The sequence below is a fragment of the Henckelia pumila genome, chromosome 4 (assembly GCF_033568475.1).
Source record: "Henckelia pumila isolate YLH828 chromosome 4, ASM3356847v2, whole genome shotgun sequence".
Classification (NCBI taxonomy): Eukaryota; Viridiplantae; Streptophyta; class Magnoliopsida; order Lamiales; family Gesneriaceae; genus Henckelia; species Henckelia pumila.
In genome coordinates this window covers 200,682,351-200,693,059 of record NC_133123.1, presented here as the reverse complement: position 1 = coordinate 200,693,059, position 10,709 = coordinate 200,682,351, and positions in this window count along the sequence as shown.

Genomic DNA, 10,709 nt, shown 5'->3' with positions numbered 1-10,709 from the left:
TATTCTATAATTTTATTTTGTATAATTTATATTATATTTTCATTTGAAAGAAATTTTTGTTCATTTATTATTATTATTATTATTATTATTATTATTATTATTATTATTATTAGCTTTTATTTTATTTAACTTTGTCTTTTGTTTATAAGTTTTTTTTATTACTCTTTGTTTGTAGATGGAAGGACCAAATCTAGAATTTTTGAAAAATATTTAGGACGAAATCTTAAACGTAAAACATTTAGAACTGAACTGGAAACTTTTTAAAATATTTGTGACCAAACCGGGAACATAAAAACATTTAGGACTGAACCGAAAATTTTTGGAAAATATTTAGGACCAAACCGGGAACATTGAAATATTTATGACTAAACCGAGAATGTGTCCAAACATTTAGGAGTGAACCGGAATTTTCTCTTTTATATTAACATTTATCAAAAACACACAGAATATAAACGACAAAAATATATGTATATCTGATTTTTCATTCAATTATATATTATTTATATGTATGTTATCTACATATGCAAGTAATGAATGTGAAAGTTGACTTGTTACTAAATAAATAAAATAAAAGTAAAAGAATAATAAATATATCAGCAAGATAGATGGAGATTCAGTTGGATATTAAAGGCTGTCACACCTTAATGTGACTACTATTTCAACGGGTGGGCCTCATCCTCATACCAATACTTTTCAAATCAAATGCTTTGATTGTTTGTTGTAATAACCTACTTTTCAATCAATCTCTTCTAAATTACTTAGGCCGAGTCTCCTTTTTTAGTCATTATTTAAGAAAGAGAGGTTGAAACTTGTGACTTTAGGTTTTTTTTATCCCTTAAATTATTATTGTGTTTCTTTTTCAAAAAAAAAAAGAAAAGAAAAGAGATCGATGATATATTAAACTAAAGTGATTTTCATGCTCCATAATCGAGGAATTTAAAATTAAATACATTATTTAATTTTCAGTTCGCAGCAAATTCATTTAGTTTACTATATACTATATAATGAGTGGATGATACTTGATTTGAATATCAATTTGTGAGTGGATCGACCTCGAACAGATTATTTTCTACCGCGTGTAACAAATCCAACAAATACTTACATTTGAATCAGTCAAGCTCACACTCATATTAATTCAAGGATTGTGTTGCACCTAAAGTTTTAGTATGCAGCATAGTATATGTCAACCATATATAACTCATCGATTTTGAACTAAAATAATATATAGTTCGCATAGGATTAATAATTAGGATCTCCTTGGATAAAGAGTTACATCACAAGGACCCCGAGATTAACTTGGTTGATATTGACATATGTGTATATAGGATTAATCACACCATATCGGTAATTAATACACACGTGTGTGTGTATATAAGATTGTATTTGGATAGAATAATTTGATTTAGAGGGAATCGGTGTAGTGATCTTATCTGAAATCATCTACTAATTAAAAAAAATAAAGCATGCAATTAACTTAACATGAAATATAATCAGAGATAACTATGAAAACTTAAATATTATCCGGCAGAGTACAACCGAAAATAAACTGAGAACTCAATTAAAATCAATGTACAACTAAATTGAATAAATCAAATACCAAAATCACTTAAACTATACTACAAACGACCTTCTTTCCCAGGCCTTGGTCACCTACCAATTATCACTTATCCTAATCCCGATCAATTTGTAAATGTTCCGTCGAATGAGTCGACTATGATAAAATACATACGTGATTGACCCTCTCTCAGTAAGTAAACATGAGTGTATACAAACCTACATGTGCATGCAAAATGATGTGACTGGATATACTAGGTAACAAAATCAATCCTACTCAGACTAGACGTCAATGAGTGCGTAGTATCATCTGGGGTCAACTCCGCTGGATAGCTCACAAACTCGTCGTGATCACCGTAGCATCATTCTTCGTCATCACGACGTCTCCCGATATCTGACCATATATCAAAAGTATAGGGCTGACCAACCCTACTAAAAAAGCTATCTCAAAGGAGATATAACTCAACGTGTTGCGAAAATATCACATACATGATCATGAACAATATAACATGCATCATATGACAGATAATAATGCACTAGATAATAATGCAACACATAGCTATGTATACTAAACTGGATATCTCAGTTTGTAATTACATATCTCAACCACGTCCTATTTTTACAAGTGCATATAGCCCATCACTACAAGATAGGTGAAAATCATATCACTCTAACTTATCTAAAAGTTTTAACTAAGCTAATAGATACTCCCACTAGCTACTAGGGATCCTCGGACTATACATGCGCCCGTCATCAGTTCACTGATGTCGAATGCCACAACTTCAGAATAGCTCTGCTACATGTTCGGTAGAACCTCGTTAGTGCCCGACCCTCGAGTATAAGACTAAAACACTCGAAAATATACATTGTATCAAACTCACAACTCAAAACACACACTATTGCATGTGAGGATTTCTTGGCCTATTTATAAACGAAGTTCAGAATTTCTGAACCCTAGTTCGGATGGTCCGAACTTATATGTATGCCATGTCTTTGGACACTTGTCTTCAGAAGCTCCAAACTAAACATCGGAATAGGGGTGGTTTTTCGGTATACCTTATTACAAATATTGGTATGAAAAAAATTTATACCGATACCGATAGTAAAATTTCAAAACTTTGGTACAAAAAAAATCCATATTGATACCGTATAGATACCGAAAAAAATTCAGTATACCGAATAAATGTCTGTATATCGAAAAAATTTTGGTACGATATGCCAAAATTCCGATATTTCGGTACGGTATGCCAGCCCTACATCGGAAGATCCGATCGTCTTCGGACGATCCGAACTTGCATGAAAAATACATGTCAAAAGCATTTTGACACCTCACTGGCTGTAGTAGTTCGGACGCTCCCTTGATCGGTGCTTCCGATCTACCATGTGTCGGTGTGTCCTTGACACCTCACCAACCTGAATGGACTAACTCAGATCGGATGTTGCTATCCGTGTTCGGACGTCCCGATATTTCCTTCTGCTTCTGAACCTTTAACTTAACATCCGATCAGTTCGGACCTTCCGATCCGCACTTCGGATGGTTTGATCACTCCAATGAATCCGAAGCTTAATTCCTTGGTCCGAACTGTTTAATCACTCGGTTAACTTAGTAATGGCTCCTTAATCAATTTTTACCATATAATCAGGTAAAACAGAACTTGATTTACTACATGAGGATTTGATGGGTGCATGGTGTGGAAGGAGTAGCTATTTTTCATTAAGCTTTCTAAGTTTGTTTTTGGTACACTGACTATATATTAATTTTTGGTTATTTTTCTATAAGTGTATTATGTTACTACATCAGTATTTCTCGGTGAAAGATGGCTGGAAGCCAAAACAAATTATAGTAATTAGTGCACAAAAATCAAAATTTTTAAAAACTTATTAAACCAAAACTCAAAAATAAAAAAATTAATAGACCAAAAAATCATCTTCCCGACATATAATTAGTGCCGGCTAAACAACTATATGGATTACTCTAATTTCTGTAGCATTAACTGGTTCGTTAAGTTTTTTCATTAGCGAGTTATTTATTTATTTAATTACTGGTGTATATAGAAAAACATTAAGATATAAGATAGATATAGTTTAGATTATATGGATTTTAGAATTTTTCTTTGATTGATCGGTACATTTTTTTCCCCATGAAAAACAAGTTTGCCAGGTCAAATTAATTAGTGGTCCATTTTCTTGAATTTATAGCTTGGTTTCCAAAGTGTAGGCCTGCTGGCTCTAAATTGATTACATTCCGGTCCTTGTATGCTGGCGGGATATTTTGGGTGATGCTACGTGTATACGGAGGGTTACATGTTGGGTTACACGTTGTACTTGAAATTACATAAATATATTTAATGTATTTTGGAAATATTTTTTTCAAATCAAGTGGAGGGATAATTTTATAATTTCATGTGTAGTGTATAACCCAATGTATAAATCAACGTGTACATGTAGCATTTCCCGGATATTTTTCCCTTTTAGTAGTAATTAATAATTAATTAATTTATTTAAATAATTCCGTGCGTGTTAATGTACCATACGTGTATATCAGTAAGTGTTTTAAAAAGCTCGCTTAAGCGACGTTTAATCTCGCTTAAGTTTTAATACGTTTAATCTCGATTAAGCGACCGCTTTTTAGAACGGAAGATTTCATTTGTTTTTTAAAATGAAAATAATTTTTAAATATGTATATTTATAGTTTAGAACTTGAATTATCTATTAAATCTTATATTTATGGTTAATCTAACATTTTATTTAATGTTTGTCTTAAAATAATTAAAATTATAGTAAAAATTGAAAACATTTTTTCGCGCTTAAGTTCTTTCTAAGCTCGCTTAAACTTGACCTTCACGCATCGACGCGCTTCAAGCTTTTTAGAACCTTGATACCAGCGTACGAAAACCGGGATGTAATCTATTTAGAGCCGGCAGGCCTACACTTTGAAAACCTAGCTATAAATTCAAGAAAATGGACCAATAATTGATTTGTTATATAAATTATCGTAGTTTTTTTTTTTTCATTTGTTTTTCTTCATCAAAATTTGTAATTAGTATGAGGAATGGTGATAGTTTCGTAATTTAAATAAAGATAGAGATAAAATCATAATTATAAAAATTTATACGGGCAGTATGAGAATTTTACCATGGGTGAATTGGTGTTCAGTCCCTAAATCCAAAAGCAAATTAAGAATAAGTCCCTTGTCAGAAAAAATTTGTTTGCACTCCCTGAGCCCACGTTATTTTTATCGGATAAAATTAAGTACAAAACATTGAAAATATGGTACAAATACAAGATATTTGAGCACTAATTATTCAAGATCGAGTACAAAAAATACAATTTTGAGTATAAAATTTAAACATCTTTATTAATGTGAACTTGCAACATATGTTTGAGAACTCAAAATTCATATATTTGTACCAGATCTAACACATTGGGTACTCAAAAATCACATATGCGTACCATATTTTCAATGTTTTGTACCGATTTTCATCTAAATAAGATAAATGTGTTATTAATATCGATATTTTTTAGTACTCGAAAATCATATATTTATACTAGATTTAACACATTTGATACTCAAATATAATGTATTTGTACCATATTTTTCATGTTTTGTACCAAATTTTATCCGAAACAAAACATGTGGGCCCAGGAAGTTTAAACAAAGTTTTTTTCTGACAAGGACTGATTACTGATTTAAGTTTAGATCTAGGGATTGAAGTATAAATTACCGTTTTACCATTGATCATACCACACATACCATCAATGTCTCAACTTCAATACAGTAATATATATATATATATATATATATATATATATATATAAATATAATTGATTATTAAATAGAGAGAGTTTATGATCGTGAAAATTCTAATAAAAATCTTCCTGTCAGATCACTTGATCTGGTTTTTGGACGATCAAAATAAAATGGGGGTTTCAGTGCAATAAATTCTTTATGGTTTTAGTGCAATAAATTGATCTTTTTCACTTTCTTTTTACTTCGTTGTGATTATGATATGAAATGGGCGCATCATTGATATGACCTTATTAAAGTAAAACAAGATTTTTACAAATTACATAGCTCAAACCTTATTAAAGTAAAACAACTTACATGATGATTTTTGAATATTTCCCAATCTGATCGAGTAAACACGAAAAAAATATAATAAAAAATTCAAATTTATTCAAAATAGTCATAGACCAACTTGCATGACTAAGAAATTAGATGAAAATTATACCATTTGCACTTTGAAATTCAAAACCAAGAATAACCCAATTTACTAGAGGACCAATTGGGTACGTAATTTTTCCTAATAAATTATTTCAATCTAAAACAATATTTAACATTCTAATATATAACATAGAATATATAATTAAAATATCAAGTCAAAATAATGAATTTCACACATCGACATATACCCAAGATCTTGTTCACATGGCCAGACAAGCATAAATAAATTGAAATCAATATTACGTAATATTGTCTGTTAGGCAAGACAATCATTCTCGATTGGAGAGAATATTGTTATATGAATAAAATACATGGGTGATTCTTTTCTCCACCGAATGAGATACACTCCTTTTGTGTTTTTTATTAAAATGTTCGCGCGAACATCTTGCTAAAAAAAAATCATGTGGATCTGTACTTTTTTTGTCTTTTAGCATAATATTTTTTGTCATTTAGAGAGATGTTCATGCGAACATCTCAAAAAAATTAGAGAGTGTTTCACCCGATGTATCATAAAATCACCCAAAAATACATATAAGAGAGACGTGCATGGATTTATCAAAAGTTATAATAGTTGATGAGAATAAAATTTAAATATTTTAATTCATATAACACTTCGATCACCATGTTTCAATAAGGTTCAATATTATATCAATCCCAACAAAGAGAACTATTGTGAGATGAATATTTAATTCGATAAAATCTATAAAAAAAATTATTTTTAAGATATCGTTTAGTTTGAATAATGAGATAAATAATATATAGATAAGTAATATAATGTAATAAAAAAATAAAAAAATAATAATAATTAATATAGTATTTGATTTGATTGATTAAATTTTATATAAAAATGCTAAATTATCATTTTGCCCTTTTAACAATAAATAAAATATGAATAATATTATTTATAAGGGGGTAATATAATAATTTAAATTCAATAATTTGATTGATGTAAGATAAATTATTAATGATTTGATGACGTAAAATTAATAATTAATAGATGGAATGATGGATAAATAATACGACGAGAAGAACGCGAGATTGGATGAGATAAGTTATATATAGATTAATAATACATCCAACCAAACGGTGGTATTGTTTTTCACTACAAATATGGATCGGATAAACCCGTATTATGGATTAAATCCGTTAGATTGTTTCATAAGATACCTATTCTAAATATAATATCATAATTGGTAGGATGAAATGAGGTAGGAATACAATTTATTAGGATTAAGTTCTTACCACCACCACTAGCTATTGCTTTTGTTAAAGTAGTAAACATTTGGTCCTACAGGTCGGGTTGTTAAGCCAGTGAGTTTAGAGACGAACGTGCCATATTGCTGGTCATATCTCGAAGGGAGGCGTGCATTAATGGTGTTTTCATCTTATATATATATTCTGATGAGTTCAAAAATTTCGCATCAAATAAATTACCTTGAACCGATAATCAAAGAACCAATTTCTTCAATAAATCGAGCCGAATAATCTCAAAATATTTATGTGTATCAAAGAAAACATGTGAGATGACTCGCCCGGAGGCGAAGCTACTCCGACGCTCAAGTCGGTATAGAATTCAATAGAAAAAGTATGGAAACGATGCATGGAAAGTGCGTAAAAACGTGTAAAAGAGCATCTAAGAGTATATAAAAGATCGTGTAAAAGCGTATGAAAGAGTTGTATAAAAAGTGTGTAGGAACATATGAAAGATTTATGTAAGAGACGCATTGAAAGAGTGTAAAGACGTATAAAAACGTGTAAGATATATGTAAGACATACCGTAATAAGGGTTAGAGACCCCTTATTTATAAGAAGAGAGTCACAGTTCATATAGAATTTTTAATGCATAAGGTAACTAGATCCATACATATCCATGCAATATTCTAATATATCTCAAAAATATAAATAAAGATATGATAGGATTTTTATCATATCATCAATACTACCTCCCGGAAAGAAGTGGCGACAAGTGAAATAAGGAAGAACTTTGAAGTGATTGGATTTATATTTTAAAGCATGTAAGACAACATTCTGGTTGTTTGCAATTTCCTTTGAGCGTTCATGATGAAGTGAGCTTACATGGTGCCGAGATGGTCGGGCTTGTGATTTTTGCCAAGTTAATGGACTTGTCTTCATTGCCAAGGTAATGGGCTTATAGTGCCGAGATGGTCGGGCTTATATGACAACCACGAGTTGTGGAATTACGTTGTGCCGAGCTGGTCAAACTTTTGTGACAACCACGAGTTGTGGAATTACGTTGTGCCGAGCTGGTCGGGTTTTTTGTATTTTTCCAAGATGTGTTGGGCTTAAAAAGTGTCAAGTCATAGATTGGGACTTATTGCAAGATTGCATGCCCAATATCGTAAAATAGAGTCTTACTACGAGATTGAATGCCTGATATAGTAGAATTAAGTCTTATTGCAAGATTGCACGCCCGATATAATAGAATAAAGCCTTACTGCAAGATTGCATGTCCGATATGATATAATTGGGTCTTATTGCGAGATTGGATGCCCGATATTGTAGAATAGTGTCTTACTGCTATATTGCATGCCGAATATAGTAGAATAGGGCCTTATAACAAGATTGCATGTCCGATAACGTAAACAAATGGCCTTACAGCGAGATCGCATGCCCGATATAATTGAATTTGGCCTTACTGCAAGATTGCATGTCCGATATTTGTAAAAAGACCCAAACAAAAAATTAAAAGTCAATAGAATTCCAACAAATCTTGTTACGCCTTAAACGTATACAAATCTCGTGTAATAAGATTAATGTTTTTAATGCATTAACAAGTCTCAAAATATTGTGTTTTGATGATTACAAAACTCGTTTAATTATTACTAATAGTTTAAAGTGAGAAATTTGCAGATAATAATACCTTTGAGTATGGACAATATTGGAAGCAAGAACCGATAATAAAAAATTGGAGAAAAAATTTTAAGGATTCGAATTTGCCCAGGTTCGGACGGCCCGAAGAGGGTTCGGACGACCCGAAGATTATTCAGAATTTAAAAATGTTCGGATGACAAGTTCGGAGGCCACGAAAGACTAGTTTGGACGGTCCGAAGCCAGTTCGAACGGCCCGAATATTTGCTGAATTTTAATATTGCTCGGAGGCACTCTCGGAGGCCACGAAATGCTCACTTCGGACGCCCCGAAGTCATGTTCAGAGGACCCGAACTACTTTACGGCCACTGAAGATTTTGTCGGAAGAAATTTACCGGAATGAATTTAATGCAGCCGTTCGGACGACCCAAAGACGAGTTCGGACCCCCCGAATAGTTCAACAGCCGCAGAAATTTGAAATTGAATCAGAAGACTTCGGACGACCCAAAGACCAGTTCGGAGGCTCCGAACCATCCCGGATCAGCAACGATAAATACATGTCATTTGAAGCCATTTCAAATCACCAATTCATATCCTCTCTTCTTTACAAGCAATATCCTCTCCATCAAGTGTTCAAGTGATATTTGTGCGATATATTCAAATCGAGGGTTGTTTGTATAAGATCATTTGTGAGTTGGTTGTTCGATTGTTGTAAACACTCGTGTGTGAATCCGAGTGTATTGTGCGAGTGTTTTGGCTATCCTTGGAGCCCTTAAGGCCAAGTGTATCGAGTTGTATCGGCGCGATGACCGTATTGAGTTGTAAGACTATCCTTGGATCCATCAAGGCCAATACGTTCGAAGTGCTAGTGGATCTTTGATTAATCGATCTTAACCAAGAAGGGGAGACGTAGACGATTTATCGTCGAACTTTCATAAACATATCTTATCCATTTTACTGCTTTATTTACATTACGCATTTATTTACCGCACTTATTATTAATTGCTTTAAGTCTTTCGCTTGCGTATTTTCATAATCGCTTTAAATTGCTAAAGTTGCCAATAGAACCTAAATCCCCTCCTATTAGGTTCTAACAAGCGGTATCAGAGCCACATTTTTACAAAATATTTTCAAAAAGGCTATATGACAAATCTAGCGAGCGATTATGCTCAAGGGCAATCAACCAATCGTCCTCCACTTTTCAACGGCATAAACTACGGCTATTGGAAAAATCGAATGTCCCTATATATCCAATCCGTAGATTATGACCTTTGGAAAGTAACCATGAAAGGTACCTACATACCTATGAAAGAGGTTGAAGGGGTTAACATTCATAAGGGAATGAATGACTTTTCAAAGGAAGATATGAAATTAATTTCTCAAAATTCTAAAGCTATGAATATTCTGCATTGTTCCCTAGATATGAACGAGTACAACCGGATCTCGATGTGCTCATCCGCAAAATAGATTTGGGACAAATTGGAGATATGCCACGAGGGAACCAACCAAGTCAAAGACACAAAGATAGATCTTCTACAACTCAAATACGAGACATTTGAGATGGAATCCAATGAAGATATAGACGCAATGTTTCATAGGCTCTCTCAAATCATCAATGAGCTAACCCAACTTGGAGAACAATATCCAACCAAGCAAGTGTGGAGGAGAGCTCTATGCGCCTTACCCAAGGAGTGGGATGCCAAGAAAACGACCATCATTGAATCCAACAAAGGAGAAAATGCATCCTATGATCTCGATAAAATCCATGTGACCCTAAAAACCCATGAGTTGGAATTGTATACAAGTAAGGAAATAAAGAAAGAAGATGAGAAGATCAAGGCAAAGAGGATTGCCTTATCCACCCAAGTCGAAGAAGATGATGATGATGATATGACACTCTTCGCAAGAAAGTTCAAAAGATTTATGCGAGAAAACAACTTAAAGAAGAAGACGGACAAGGAAGTAACATGCTAGAACTGTCAACAACAAGGGCATTATGCAAATGAATGTACTCTCAAGAAGAAAAATGACAAGGGCAAGAATAAAGCACTCATAGCCACTTGGAGCGACAACGATGATGACGAGAAGATAGCTAGCATCT